At 37.7% G+C, this 16,832-nt stretch overlaps 1 long non-coding RNA gene across 1 annotated transcript; it reads right to left on the bottom strand.

Moving 5' to 3' along the window:
- Nucleotides 1-11,654: 11,654 nt before the first annotated feature.
- LOC138756353 (uncharacterized) lies at nucleotides 11,655-13,252 on the bottom strand. The gene is made up of 3 exons (XR_011353016.1): nucleotides 13,135-13,252; nucleotides 12,914-13,045; nucleotides 11,655-11,818 (listed from the first exon to the last, which is right to left on the bottom strand). It is a non-coding gene; the product is annotated as an uncharacterized lncRNA (long non-coding RNA).
- Nucleotides 13,253-16,832: the final 3,580 nt, after the last annotated feature.

The following is a 16,832-nucleotide window of genomic DNA, read 5'->3' as shown; positions in this document are numbered from 1 at the left end:
TCAATTTTATTTAACAAAAACCTTCCAATAGATAATCAACATGTCAAGACAGATCCAGCACGTAGGTTTATATTGGTTCATTGTCAAATTTATTTTGAATTATGGACCCTTTTGATCTTTTAATCAGATCTTTTAATCATTATCTAAACAAATCAGATAATGAGAAGTTTATAAAGTAAACTCTCCTAACTTCGGCAAATGCCCATGAAAATGTAATGGAGGGTGGAGATTTGAATTTCTGTTTAGAACTGTTATTTGGTAGATCTTCAAGAGGAGCCAATAGAAATAGAACAGCCAAAACAACCTTGATATTAATGAAAGATTTGTACTTAATAGCCAGTGTTACATCCTACTGATAGGTTACATCCTACTGATAGGGATTATTCTTTTTATTCAAATTGACATAACCCATATTCCAGAATAGATTTTTTTTCTTACTTTCAGCACAACATCAAATATTAAAGGATGTATAATAATGGTACTGCATTTCTATCCAGGTAGGCATTTCTTCAGGTAGATTATAAAGCTTGGCTTTGTCTGACCGCTCACCATTATTTTGTCACAGTTGGAAATGCCTGATTAAGAGAAGCCAGTTTATAGATTACGATTAAATAGTTTACTTTTAAAAAGGTTGGAATTTTTAAGCTTTTGTAAGAGAGCAAATTTGATTGTTTTGTTATCTGAACTTGCATTCAATAACTTACAATTTTGTGATTTAGGATCCATTTATTTTACCTTGAAAATAAAGAAAGATTATATATGGGAATTGGATCAATTAGAAAAGGAGATAACTGATATGGAAAAAAGATTTTCATGTTCAGAGGTCAGAAGATAGAAGAAGGTTATTAATTAATAATAAAGCTCCAATATAGCATCATGCAGACCTAATAGAACAGCAAAAAGCAATAATGAGAACTAAACATAGATACTATGAATTAGGTGAGAGATCACATAAAGAACTAACATGGCAATTGAAAATGGAACTAATTTCCAGAACTATAAATGCTACATGGAAGGACTCTAATAATATTAGTTTTAAACCTCAAGATATAAATAACTAATTTTGGGATTTTTATTCAAAACTGTATAATTCAGAGTCTTTAAAGGATGATGACAAAATTGATAGTTATTTATCTCAATTACATTTATCTGTGTTGTTTATGGAAGAACAGTTGAGCTGAATTCTCCCATTGAGCAGTTGGAAATTAAAGAAGCAATGAATACATTACAAATTAATAAAGCTCCGGTGAAGACAGCTTCCCGGCTGAATTCTCTAAGGAATTTAAGGATTTATTACTTCCTTTATATTTATGGATATGATCCATCAAGCTTCTGCAACCCATACATCGCCTGAATCTGTTTTTACTGCAATAATTACGGTAATATCAAAAAAAAAGAGAGCCCTTAAAGCCTGCTTCATATAGACTGATATATTTATTGGATGTAGATTATAAAATTGTTGTAAAAGTTTTGACTAATAGGATAAATAGATTATTACCAGAGTTAATCAATGCAGGTTTTGTAAAAAAGAGACTGGCTACAAAAGTCTGTCCACTGGAAAAAAAAATGATATATAATTTGAGAAATAAGTACAATACATATTTGCAAGTGTGGAGCCCATATATAAATAAGATAGGTATTGAGGGTTAATTCTGGTTTTTTTTCTAATCACTACTCCTTATGACCTCATCAGATGGAGCAGATAAATACTTGATGACTAACTTCTCGGTGTTCTTTGGCTTACCTTAGTATAATCCAGTAGTCTTCTTATCTTTTCTCTTTTCTTCTTTCTTATTTAATATATTATTGCCAAATAGTAATGACTGATTTTTTTCAGGGTTGGGGTTCAGGCGGGTTTTAGTTTAAGGGGAGAGGGTGTAAATTCTTTTTGTTGTCAGAGTCAATCTGTATCAAAATGATGGATGTATATGGAAGTTTATATACTGGATGTATGAAAACTTTAAAATAAAGTATTTAAAAAAAAAGCCCCGATTAAAAATGATAATGAGCTAAAATCTCTACCCTTGAACCAGTTGTTCTTAACCTTTTTCTTTCCATTCACATACTCTGTGGTGCTCTGTGATTAGTAAGGGATTGCTTAAGGTGGTATGTACATGGGAAGGGAAGGTGGAGAATCACTGCTCTAGACCCAATTGTTGCTGAAATCTTTTGCTTGAGGAAAATTGTCATTGGCTCATTTCATTTGGAGTTATGAAACCATGCACATAACGAGTCAATTAGATACGATTAAAACAGAGGATTTCAAACTTTTTCTTTCCACCAACATACCACCTTAAGCAATCCCTTACTAATCATAGAGCACCTTGACATAGGGATTACTTAAAGTCCATTGGAGCGCTTTCATCCCTAACGTCGAAGTACTCGAGATGGCAGAGGTCGACAGCATCGAGTCCACGCTGCTGAAGACCCAGCTGCGCTGGATGGGTCACGTCTCCAGAATGGAGGACCATCGCCTTCCCAAGATCGTGATATATGGCGAGCTCTCCACTGGCCACCGTGACAGAGGTGCACCAAAGAAAAGGTACAAGGACTGCCTAAAGAAATCTCTTGGTGCCTGCCACATTGACCACCGCCAGTGGGCTGATATCGCCTCAAACCGTGCTACTTGGCACCTCACAGTTTGGCGGGCAGCAACCTCCTTTGAAGAACACCGCAGAGCCCACCTCACTGACAAAAGGCAAAGGAGGAAAAACCCAACACCCAACCCCAACCAACCAATTTTCCCCTGCAGCCGCTGCAACCGTGTCTGCTTGTCCCGCATCGGACTTGTCAGCCACAAACGAGCCTGCAGCTGACGTGTACTTTTACCCCCTCCATAAATCTTCGTCCGCGAAGCCAAGCCAAAGATGGGAGTGGAAAGAAAAAGGTTAAGAACTACTGCCTTAAAGTTAGTAATTTTTGCCTATCATCACCTTTAATCTGGGTTATTAACACAGATTATGGGTGCGTTGTATCTCACAGCTGCCGCAGGCTGCACAATTTGTAAATAATTCTCACTTCAGCCCTTCAGTCAACTGGCTGGTTTCATTCATTTACATGTTGGGGTGAGGGGATGCATGGTGCAGATAGCAATGAGTAGAGCCAGAGATGTTGGACGTCATTATGCTTCTGGAAGTGCAAAATGTAAAGCGAAGGAAGTAAAAGAAAGAACTTGTGATATCAAAAACATGTAAGAGTTGATAGAGTATTTGATGTTCATGGTGATGGAAATATAGGAACAATTAGTACAAGTATGGCAGAAGGTACAGCAACAACCAGCATCCACTGAACGTGAAAGAACAACTACTCGAATGATACTGGTGAACGGCCGAACAACCGAGATGATTGTGATTGTGAATATTGGATAACCAAGGGAAGTGATAAATGTCAATGTGTTAATAGTGACTTCTCTTCATCCATGCAATTGTATGAAAGTTAAAAGAAACCTCAGCACTATCAGAAGTTTTATTTCACACATGTTCATAAACCTACAAACAACCATCATGCAAGAAATTGGTTAGGCTCTGCAATCCATTAATTTCTCTCTTGATACTATTACGAGCCTAAAGGACCCCATAACCCAGCAGCAATAGACATTCACCAAGACAAGTGGTTTTTAAAATAGAAGTTATTTTTAATCAAATCAACTTTAAACATGAAAATAGAATCAAACTTTAACTTATCTCTATACTTAACTAACCCAAATTAACCCCCTTCTAATTCTAAGTGCACGTGTATGTAATGTGTGTGTAAATTTAAGAAAAGTTATTTGGTTCACAGTTCAATCTCACTTCTCCTTCTTCCAAGTTCTCTGGATTCTTGGACTGTGCAAAGAATTTAGCATGTATAAAGTTCACCAGGCTTTGGTACATGAAAGGTAAATATTTACCGCTCAGGAATGTCCTTGTAGGATTTGCAGAGAGATTTGTTGTTCCAGGATTTCCACAACTGAGGTACCACCATTAGTCACCTCAATGTCTTGCTGATGAAACTTGCCCCATCAGGGTTTTCCAGATGGTAACCTCTTTCTTTCTGGTTACGACAGAGCCCCTTCTATTCCTCTTATTCCAAGAGAAACATCAGACAGATAGTACTTCCAGCCATCCACTGCTTTGGAACTTTTCATCAGTTTCAACCAGCTCTTCCTGATTTGCACTGTTTAGCTGCTTTTCAGTGTCATCCACACTAGCTGACTGAGTGAGCTTGTGACTTCTCTCTCTCTCTGTTTCTCCAACTCAGACTTCCAGCAAGCCCATGTGACTCTCTCACTTGCAAAACCCCCACCTTCTTCAGCAAACAACAGGAGTTATCCTTCTGCTCAAGTTGTTGTCTAAGATAAACAAAACCCAGGAGTGACCTTCCTGTGAGCACTTTGCAGAAAGGTACTTGTAGTCAGTTTGACTCCAACATGACAATGGTCTTTCATTTTATAACATCAGTTCCATTAACACCTACTTGTGAATGTGCATAACATTCTCCAGAGATCCTGTAATGTTACTTGAATATGAATTCTTCAGTCTTTCAAATAAGATCTGTTTTAAAATGTGTGTATGTATGTAACCTAATCTAATTTTACCAAATTCCTCACAAATATTACCAAATTCTCACAAATATTTATCCATTACAATGCACAAAAACAGAGGTTTAAGTGTCGATTCCCAACTTCTGAAAGAAATGGAGACTGAACAAAAGTATTGGGGCACACTTCTAGAGTGAATAATTGAGATTGTAAAGTTTTTAGCAGATCGAGGGCTTTCATTTCATGGTAGTGATGAAACTGTATCTCTCCTAATAATGGAAATTACTTGGGCCAAATTATTATAAACTTTCATCAAGATCTAACCATCTTTGCTCATCAATTGAAATATTTAGATCCAATTCCCATTTCTGTCTAAATTATGCACTCCCTGTTTAATAGTCCCTTTTTGCAATAAAAGGTATATTGCAGAAGTGAATTTTTTGGTGTTTCCTCTCCTAATAAGGGTTTCCAACTCACTTCAGAAAGGTAACTGAATTTCTAAACCTAACTTTTCCCTTAAATATGCTTTCAATTGAAAATAACAGAACAATGTATTACTAGGCAATCCATATTTATTCCTCAATTGTCCAAATGACAACAATTGTCTTTGTTCATAGCAATCTTTGATATTTTTAGTGCTCTAACTGGACCAGATGAGTAAAAATCTACTATCCCTTGAAAAAGGTACAAGTTGGTTTTGAATCAGGGCATCTTAGACAATATATTTTCTTTATTCCAATTAAATCTTTTATCTTCTCCCAATCAATAATCAAGCATTTCAACAATTGTGTCTCTTTAATTCCAATTAAAAATTTTGAATCCCATTTTTATATAAATTCCTCTGCTAATCTCTCTCCTATTTTATCTATTTTGACCCATGCTGGTTTTTCTATTTCTTCAAAGAGAAATCTCATTTGACCCACTTGGTAATAATTCTTAAAGTTAAAAAGCTGTAGTGCTCCCAATTCATATTTCCATGTCAATCTTTCTATATAAACTCTTGACAAAGAAATTTCCTTAGATATTTGTTTAATTCTCGAAAAAAAAATTTGTGGCAATAATGCAGGTAAAGTTGGGAAAAGATATTGAATTCTTGGAAATATATTCATCTTTATACAAGTAACCCATCCTATTAATGTTTTAGGTAAAGTCATCCAATTTTTAAAACTTTTTCAACTTATTGACAAAAATGCAATTTATATAGATTTAAAAAAATATATTATCTACCAGAATCTCTAAATATTTAATCCCATCTTTTGGCCATTAATATTGGGTCTTTCTTTGACAATGACAGTGGTCTCCTTCTGTAAGAGGCATAATTTCATTTTTATCTCAATTTATTTTGTACTCAGGAATCTTACCATATTCCTCCAAATTAAAGTGTAATTTCTGCAGAGATGTCTCCAGTTCTAACAAGCATATTGAAACATCATCTGCAAATAAACAAAATAATTTATGTGCAGTGAAGAGATAGGCATTTTCCTGCATTCAACTTGGACATGTTTTCAGGTGGATCTATGAAACTTCTTAGAGCAAGTTATAGGTACAGTATTTCCATTAAACCCAGATTTATTTTTATTGGGAAATATAGAAAGAGAAAAAAAAACAAATTAAAATTGTGAATATGTCAAACACAATTTGTTAAAATAGAATTAGCAGTGGCAAGGAAATGTATTGCAGTGACTTGGAAATTGGACTCATATTTAGATAAGGAAGGATGGAATGCAAATATTCAAAGCTGCATTCCTTTAGTGAAAATTACATATAATTTGGGAAATAAATATCCTATATTTTTGTGAATTTGGAACTTGTATACATGATTTTTAGGTATAAATATAAAGAATTGTTCTTCCAGCCTCTTAAGACCTGTGTTAACCTTCTTCTTTAAGTGGAAAATAATCAGATAAAATATGTTGAGTTCCAGTGTGTTGAGGAGTGATGCTCCCGCCAATCCAAGATTCTACACTGTTTCTTTCTCTTTTTCTTCTTTCTATACAATATATATTTATATATTTTATACATGTGCGTGTGTATGCATATATATACCTGGGGTAATCAAAGATGAAAGGATGCTCTTTATCAACTACAGTTCAGCATTCAACACCATCCTCCCCTCAAGACTGATCAGCATCCTCCAAGGTCTGGGCCTCAATAATCTATCATGTAATTGGATCCTGGATTTATTCAACTCCAGACCCCAATCGGTGCAGATTGACAAGAACATCTTTTCCACAATCGCCATTAGTACAAAAGCACCACAGAGCTGCACATTTAGCCTCCTGCTCTACTGACTTTACACTATGATGATGTTGCCTGGTCTGACAACAATACCATTTTCAAATTTGCTGACGAAATGACAGTAGTGGGTTTTATAAAAAGGAGGAATGAGCCACCATAGGAGAGGGAGATTGGAAATTTGGCTAAATGATGTACTAACAACATCCTCACAATCAATGTCACTGAAACCAAGGAGCGATATAGACATTAAGAAGGGAAAACGAGAGGTGTAAAATCCAGTGATCATTGGCGGATTAGAGATCATCAGGGAGAGCAAATTTAACTTCCTGGGAGTCGCTATGTGTGTGGACCATTCCTGGACCCAACATACTAATGTCATCATGAGTTGAAGGGCCTGTTCTGTGCTGTAATGTTCTATGTAGGCATGTCAGCACGTCTACTTCCACAGGAGTTTGCATAAGTTTGGTATGATATTGGATACCTTGACAAATTTCTACAGATGTGTAGTGGAAAGTGTGCTAACCAACTGCATCTTGGCCTGGAATGCGTGCACCAACAAGTCTGAGCAGAAAGTCATGCAAACCTTAGTGGACACAGCCCAATACATCCCAAGCAAAACTCTCCCCACCTCTGAGAACACCAAAATGGAACACTGATGTCTATCAATAAGGATCCACACCACCCACAACATGTTCTGTTCTCAATGTTGCCATCAGGAAAGAAGTACAGGTGTCACAAAACTCATATAATCAGGTTCAGGAACAGTTGCTACCCCTCTACCACCAGACTCCTAAAGAACATTCAATCAGAGACTCATTTAAAGGACTTTTGCTTTGCATATTATTTACTACTGAATATTTATTTATTCTGTATTTCCACATTCAATTTGTTTAGATTTCTTTCTTTGTTTATATTTCTATCTTTTGCATACATTTTTTTTTAGTACAGTTTACACTACCAATATGTAGAAATACTTCCTGGCTCACAGAAAAAAATGAATCTCAGGGTTGTATGTAATATCTTAACTTTGAAATTTGATCAGACTTGCAGAAATTTTGTGTGACTGTAATAAAGTTTCAGGTGGCCTGAACTCACTGTCTTTCACTGCAGAGACCAAAGTTAACACATGTGATGTGCCTGGTTAAGTTTATCTTGGTTATCAGGAAGTTGACGGTGGAGAATTTGGTGATGGCAACAGAAATTAATATCAGATGTACCATATTTATGACTTCCCATGTTCTTGGTAATTGTTTTCTGTGTCCATTACATTTGGGTAGCTGCCAGATTGTTTATATTTGACCTGACCTTGCATTAGTTTCATTGTAGGATATTATCCTTCGCTAGCTAGGAATTGCTTGACACATGCAGAACAGACTTGATTCTCATCCTATTGATTTTTGTGGAATGAAATTAATCAATTTCTTCAATTTTAAATGACCCCTTTCACTAGAATGTTGCCTCCCTGGAGATGAAATTCAATTTTTGTGCATTATTTCTCTTATTAGTTGCTCTAGTACAATTAACTGAAACAGGAGCCTTTTTATATTATTGATGAAAAAGGTGATTGATCAGTGTGAATCAAGGTAATTCTGGGGAATAAATGGAAGTGCACTTAAAAGCATTTCACCAAATTAGATTGTTTCATTTTATTAACCATGGTCCTTGATTCTGAAGTCTGTCATTCATAGTAAAAGTGAACTAATCAAATTAATCAGTTTTGAAGTTCAATCAAATCTTGCAGTGGAGATGTAAGGCACACAATGCCAGATCACTTCTAAGTAATCCATACGTTAATATGAGTGGGGACTTCACTGGTTAAATTGCTCAGGTTTAAAATCAAATTACTCCTGGGCAGAGCTTATAGAAAGTTACTTCCACCCATTTTGCAGTCAACTGTCAAAAGCAATCTTAAAATTATGGAATATTTGCTTCTCTGCAGTTGGGATTAGCAGAACTTAAGATGTAAAAACGGACTGCATTTTACTGCCTACATGGGCTTACTCTTTCGGGGTTCCCATGACCAATTGCCATTCTATGATCAACCCAAGGCCCACTGGCAACAGATTATCAAGATCAGGTTCCTACAGATGGAATGTATTATCTATGGATTGCTCATTGAACCTTGTGCTCAACATTAGCTTCCTTCAGAAGGAAGTCAAGGGAACACGATCCAGTCCTCATTGAGGGCTCAGTAGTGGAGAGGGTCAAGAATTTCAAATTCCTGTGTATCAACATCTCCAAGGATCTGTCCTGGAACCTCTATCACAAAGAAGACTCGCCAGCGGCTATACATTGTGAGGTGTCTGAGGAGATTTGGTATGTCACCGAAAACTCTCAAAAACTTCCACAGGTGTTCCATGGAGAGCATTTTGGCTGGTTGCATCACTGTCTGGCATGAAGGCACCAAATGTCAGGACAAGAATGAGGTCCAGTGGGTTGTTAACTCAGCCTGTGACATCACAGGCATCAGACTTCACTCCATCAAGGACATCTACATGAAGTGGTATCTTCAAAAAGCAGCCTCCATCCTCAAAGACCCCAACTATCTAGGCCATGCCCTCTTCACTCTGCTAACATCGGGAAAAAGGTACAGGAGTTAAAAGATGAGGACTGCCCTCAGATTCCCGAATAATCAATGAACCAAAGACACTGCCTTACTTTTTGTGCACTACTACTGTTAGTTTTTTTTTATTTATAGTAATGTCAAGAGATGGTTACAATATGAATGTCTGCCCTGTGAGGCTGCTGCAAAGCACTGAATTTCATGACTTGTTCATGCCAATAAATCCTGATTCTGATTCTGGTCCATTGTTGGCCCAGTTCCCAGCACTTAAATGTTCTCTGAGATGTGGTTCAACACAAACATGATAATGTATGAAATATCAAAGCTTCACCTCATGCAGAAATGGATTGACATTGATTGTGAAAAAAAACACCTTTGGGCTAATGAAAGAATTTTTGATGAAAGCGATTCCATTAGTCAATACTATTTTTTCCATCTGAAAATTCAGAAATGAAATATGGATTATTATGTACCAGAAAAAATTGCATAAGGGGGTTATATTCCTTGTTGCAAAATGATAAATAATCATTCTTTAAATTTTCACAGAACAGCAGTTCAATAAACTCACTTACACAAGAACATTTACTTGAAATGTAAAAAAAATGATTGTTCCTTATATATTTTAACCATTGGACATTTCGAATAATAGCATCAATACAAGTGAAATCTATAGATGCCAGGTGACTAGGAATAGGTGAACCAGTCAGACTTCAAAGGGGACAGATGAAGCGGGTTTGTATTTGATGCACCATCAATCACTCAGGAGACTATTGTAGAGAAACCAATAGGATTTAATTCACTTGAGAACATGGCATATCCTTACTGTTCGGTTGTCCTGCACTGAGTTGCAGGGGGCTGTCACCTTTATACAGGAGACCGTGGGGTGGGGCCACAGGTGCAACGGGCCAATAGGCGTGCCTATTATACATGACAGTGGTTTACCACAGTATTCCACCTGTTCATAAATTCTGTGTGTGAGCAGCTTCCTTCTTGTTTTCAGATTTTTGCATGTTTTAAGTATGGACAGTTTGCCTATTTCATGAAAAGCTATCACTTCATTCTTTATTTTCTAATTTTGCACTAGTTAGTTCAAATAACATCTGAAGAATTGAAAAACAATGTCAAATATGCCTTCACAATCAACAGTCACAAGGCAAACAATATCAATAAACAATGAAAAAATAAAGTAATATCCTAACCTAAAAATTCTGATCAACTTGCATTTTCCAATAAATTTACCAATTCATTACAATGAATTTACAACGTACAGACTCAAGATTAACCTAATGCTTTTTTTAAAAAAAAAGACTAGAAATTTACAGTTGCCTGTAAATACAGACTTTATTTTTAATTGATTGTTACTATTCAAGGCAATGCCACCTTTTGATGCAAAAAAAATAGCAGCCCTGCCTGAGCTGTAGTAATGGAAGTACTGCTGCAGACCCGGGAGAGCGGAGACAGCGCTCCAAAAGGTCCACCCTCCCGGGTCTAATCCTGACAGCTCCATACAGGCTTTAAATGGCCTGTTAGAGGAGCCAATGGTTTTTGAAAGTAAAACCCTGCAACCATGGTGGTCTGTGACCAAGATGGTAGTGCCCATGCTCGGCAGGGGCCACGAGGAGTTGCAGACCCATGGATGCAGTGGAGCAGCACAGAGCAGCAGGACCAGGAAGTAAGCCCCCTGTTGAGAAGAAGCAGAGGAGACAATCTTATAGGATGGTGACTAAGGCAGAAAATGAGCAAGAGGCTTAGTGGCTGAGAGACCCACACAGGCTGCGGGCGTTGCGATCGGGCAACCCGGACGGGCTGTGAGCTATTGGCGATTAGCAGTCAGGGGACCTGCATGCTGTGTGCTGCTGAAGACTGGCTCATGGAAACCAGGTACCAGAGCTGGGATTCCAGGGGGTGCTGAGGGCAAGAAGGTGTCCCAAAGAGCTTTGGGTGCTGAAGAGTTCTTGATCATGTCAGAGGTTTGGATCTGGAACTTTGGTTGCTGATGGATAGAACAGGAGTCTGTGGGGCTGCAGAGAATGGAGGAGTGCTGAAGGCAAATCCATGGACACTCCGTGACTCTGAAGGGACTCTCTTTTGCTTCTTTCCCTCTTAATGTAAGGGGATGAAGGCAATTTCTGTCTATCACATGCAATAACAGCTAGTATGAAAATGTATTTTCACCTATTTTTATTCGCACCATGCAGACTAAACAAGGAATAAAAAGAGCAAAATAAGGTGTAAAAGCAGTGTTTTATTGAGAAGCATTCACCTCAGAGAGAGTTTAAGTCCCTGACATTACATTTGGCCATTATTCCAGATGAATGGTTCCAAAATGACACATTACTGTTCTTCAGAGCTTAAATGGAAGTCCTTCATCTCCAGAGAGTTTGACTGGTTAAAGAGCAAAGTGTTTTTCAGGAATATAGTCCAATATTCATCCCTTCAGCAATGCCACCTAAAATTACTTTGTGAAAAAATCTTCCTTTTTTGAATATGGACATTTTCTGCAAATGAAAAGGGTGGTAAAGAAAGCTTTTGACATCTTAGCCTTTATAAATCAAAGCATTGAGCATAGAATTTGCGATGTTATGTTGGTTATTTCATGTCACTGGTGAGGCCACTCTTAGAATATTGTGTGCAATTATGGTCACCCAGCAGCCCAGCAGCAGGAAAAATGTCAATAAGATTCAAAGGGTGCAGAGAAGATGTTGTCGGGTCTTCAGGAGTTGAGTTATTGGGAAAGATTAAACAGCTTAGAACGAAGAAGGATGAAGGGAGACTTGATAGAGGTTTATAAGATTATGAAGGGTATAGACAGAGTAGTTGTGAGTAGCATGTTTCCACTTAGGTTGGGGGAGATAAATATGAGAGGTCATAGCTTTAGGCTGAAAGGAGACAGGTACAAGGGGAACATTAGGGAAAAGTTTTTCACTCAGGTGGTAGGAGCTTCCACCTGATATAGTGAATGAAGATTCAATTTTGAGTTTTAAAAATAAATTGGGTAAATACATGGATAGGAGTGGTCTGAAAGATATGAAATAAGAGAGAGTCAGTGGGACTAGCTAGTTTTATTTGTTGGCACAGAGCAGAAGGATCTAATGGCCTGTTTCTCTCTGCTGTAATATTCTATGGTTTTATAGTGCTAGGTTTACCTATGTAATTACACTTCACTGTATGTTGAATGTTTGGAACCATGTTAGAGATATTTTAAGGTACAACAGTTTATTTGCCCAGGATTTCCAAAGGAAGGAAAGCTTGATTAAAATATCATCTGACCAAGTAGCTCCCCTGGCTTGGTGCTGATCCCAAACAAGAGGCTCGGCAGAACTTACAGCCTCCAACCAGATAGCATCAATATTGACCTTCAATTTCTGTTAACCCCCTCCCCCAGTCTCTCTCATTCCCTTTCCCCTATGTCTCCTTTCCTTCAGCAGCACATCCCCTTCTGTTTCTTTTCTTATCAGAGAAGTATCTTTCTTAACCATCTGCCCCTCCCCTGTCATTTCTCAGTTTCTTTTTCTGCTACCCTCCCACCTGTATAGACCGATTACCTCTTACCTGTGTTTCTTCCACTTCCCATTCACCCACCCTCTCCTCACCTTTTTATTGAATTTTGACATTCTTGATGAAGGACTCAGGCCAGAAACATCAATTGCCTTTTACTTTCTTTGATGTTATATGACTTGCTGAGTTTCTCCAGCACTTTTGTGTAATGCAAGATACTGGGCTCCCTATGAATCAAACAATTATATTAAAGAACCTTGATATCATCAAAGCATAATGCACAAAGGATCTCTCTGCATTTAACAATAGCCTCTACCTGGATCATCATCGTAAATACCAGGAGCATTGCAGGATTGAGTACAAACCAATCCCTGCCCATTGGGTAGGAACGCAGGGAGCGTAAAACACACTTCTGGAGGATCTCAGTAGCTTGAGCAATATCTGTGGGTGAAAATAAATTATTAATGCCTCCATGTATCAGGGAGCATAGACTGCTTCTCTTTTGTACAATGACACAAATTTCTCACCACCTGAAACCCATAATTCTGAAGGGCATTGAAACTTTCTGATGATGGAATTTAAAATGATGCAAACCAAATGAGCTGAAGGACAATTGCAACTGTTGGACAAAACTCCCAAAATTGAATGAGAAATAACTTTGCTTGACATATTTTGCAACAAGTCTTCACTGACAATCCAGAGAGCATTCAAATGTTTTTTTTGTGATCAACCAGGGCATTTAATATACACTACAGATCCTGTCTAGTGAAGTAGCATAAAAGAGATTAGTTTTGTTTGAGAGTAAAAGCAGATATTGGGAAGATAGCCCTGCCCCCCAACCCATGGATGTGGAGGGGGGGAGGGCACTGTACATTTAAGTAAAAGTCTTATTTTCACCTCTCATTACATAAATATTTTTCATGTACAGAAGAATCCAAAACTTGACTGCTTCATGGGGAAGGGGACCCATAAACTTTTGAGCAGAATTCAAGGGGGCTTAAGAATGGCTGCATTAGACAGACGGACGAGGTCCTTCACAGCACATTATTTCTCCCCTTCAGAGTAATTCCTTTTGCTTCAGACAATTCTATCTCCTGCCTCCTGTTATCTCAACCCAACGGTTCCTTTTTTTCTCAATTCAGATAAAAATAAAATTAACTCTTTGCATTGACATCTCTACTCTCTGAGCTGCTGAGTTTTTGGAGCATTCTCTTTCATTCCCCTAAGCGTAAATTTTAGATTGATGGATTAAAAGGTGATCTTTTATAATCGGTCCGGACAAGGTGAAGCATTTAACTGAGCAATCGATGTGAAAGAATAAGATACAAAAGTACTGCTCATGATCGGAAAATAGATTAGAATTTGAGTAATTGAAAAAATATTATTAATCAGAAAGTATGCTGAGTCACTGAAAACTGCTTGAAAACTAAAATGGGTCCCTCATCATGTGCTGGAGAAACTTAACAGCATCCATAGGAAGTAAAGGATGAACAAACTTTGAAGAGCCCAGGCCCAAAACGTTTGTTACCCTTTACTTCCTAAGGATGCATGTTTGTATATTGCACTCAACCCCCAGCATCTGCAGACACTCTTATTTAATTCTCTCAACTCACTTCTTTCTTCTCCCTCACTTCTTATCAAGGGGTGTAACAAATACTCTTTGTTTTCTCTTTTCCCTTCATTCAACTTCGTAATGTTGGCATGAGAATGGGAACGAGAGTTATAATGACATCCAATGGAAGTTCAAGGTGGTAATTATGGACAAAAACAGTCACCTGGTGTACACTTAGGTTCTAGTATGATTGGTGAGTACAAAAAGAACTCTATCACTGCTCTACCTGGGGAGGGGTGGGGGGGTGGGGGGAAAGATAGTCCATATAATTTGAGTGGAGAGTGATAGTTGGCTACAAAAGTGTTAAAATTCGACATTATCTCTGACAATTTTCTTCCTTTTCCTGATCATCTCCATTTCAGGAGTCAAACTATCCATATCTCTTATAATCCCACCATCTGCCACAGATACCTTGACTACACTTCCTTTCATTCTGCCTCTGGTAAGGACACTATCCCTTCCTCTCAGTTTCTCCCTATTTGTTCTTAAGATGAGGCTTTCTGCTCAAGATCCTTTTCCTTCCGGGGCTTCTCCTCAGTGGTAGTTGATGGAATGCACACACACATTTTGTCCATTCTCCCAAGGCCTGCTTTCACTCCCCAACTCCCCAGACACAAGGGATCAAATATCCATTTTGCCTCCATCAATTTATTTTTTTGCACCTGACTACAGAAGATAGCATACAAAACTCATTAGGTATATCAAAGAATCAAGAAATTGGCAACCGAGAACATTGATAAATCCCGAGGGCTTGTTGTATTTTGAAAGAATTGGCTTTCAAGTGAGTGAATTCTCTGATCATCATCTTCAAGGATTCTACATATTCTGCAGTAAAGCATGAGAGTTGGCAGTTGCTGAGAAGACACAAAATGCTGGAGGTACTCAGCCGGTATTGCAGTGTCCATAGGAGGACAAGATATATTACTGACGCTTTGGGCCTGAGGCCTTCTTCAAGGTATGAGAAAAAGCAGGGAGCCCTTGAATAAAAGAAATAAAAGTCCAGACCAACAGACAAAAGATGATAATTTGATATGTAGAGGAGGCTACGAGAAAGAAAAGGTGAGAATTGATGGGGTAGGGAATGTCAAGCCATACTGAAGATCAACTAACTGTTGGACCTAAGGCTACACACTATCACTAGCTGTTAAAGACATCATTGTTGGAATAAGCTTCACTTAAACTAAACTTCCATCAGGGAAAGATGCCATTGATAGGGTTGAAGATCCTCAAGTATAAATTCATGCATTCCTAATTACTCCATGAAATATATGCGAGGGAAAAGTTGCAATGGGAAAGAAATGAAAAGAAGAGTCAAATAGAAGGGTGAGCAAAAATATGGAAAAAAAGTTACCTGAACAGGGGAGGTTAAAAGTTTATCAAAATGGAGGTAGTGAGGGCCAATCAAAAAGGTATGTTCAGACATTTACAAAATTCTTTTTTCTGGAAGATCTTTTTCAGAACTCACAGAAATGTTACTGTGACAATTGACATGCAAACGGAGCAGCTGTAATGCAAATGAACAGAGTTCAAAGAAAGTTCGTTTTTGCACCCATTTAATTTAAGTTATATATGAAGATATCAATCAACTTTGCCAAGTTCTGTGGCTTCAAAACTGTTTGAGCAAAATAAACAGGATAGACATGTGCTTTAAAATATGCAAAGGATTGTCCAAAAATAAGTGTTAAAGTAGCACAGATGAACCATAAGAGAACAGACAGCGAGAAAAACTGCTTTCTAGAGTGAAGCCAGTGGTAGCTTTGGCTTTGCAGACAGGTTAGTCTTAAAAATAATTAAAAATAAGATCAACAAGCAAATATTTCCCTTCTGGACAAATAAACTTACAATTGACCTGATCACACAGTCACTAGATAATGCACCTTGTACCTACAGTATTTGATTGGTAAATAAAACATATTTGTGAAATTCTTTTACTAATATTGTTGACTCAATTGTCAAAATGAAACCCTTTTTTATTTTCTAATTGTTCTTAACCAGTTAACCTTCCAAGCCTATGTTAGTCATAAGCCCACAATATTTTAGTTTGATACCATATATTTTACTGCCAGTAATTATGTCATCCTGCCTTTTGTTAATGCCATACGTATTGAGCAGGCACTCAGACTTCCAGCCTTGTTTAAGACTGCATCCTTAAAACCTGCAAGGGATCAATTCGCTGGAGTTTTTGCCAACATTTCCAATCTCTCATTGCTGCAGTTTGAGGTCCTCACCTGCTACAAAAAGATATCTCCCGTCTTGGTGGCCAAGAGGAGCAAGTTCAATAACTATCAGCCAGTGACACATGCACAGCAATGAAATGCTTTGAAAGGTTCGTTGTGGAGCAAATCAATTCCAGTCTCAGGAACCCCTGGACCCACTTCAACTTGCTATCAGCACATTTCAAA

Source organism: Narcine bancroftii, chromosome 3 (genome assembly GCF_036971445.1).
Source record: "Narcine bancroftii isolate sNarBan1 chromosome 3, sNarBan1.hap1, whole genome shotgun sequence".
Taxonomy (NCBI): domain Eukaryota; kingdom Metazoa; phylum Chordata; class Chondrichthyes; order Torpediniformes; family Narcinidae; genus Narcine; species Narcine bancroftii.
The sequence above is the reverse complement of the archived record's forward strand: the minus strand, read 5'-3'. Positions and strand labels throughout refer to the sequence as shown.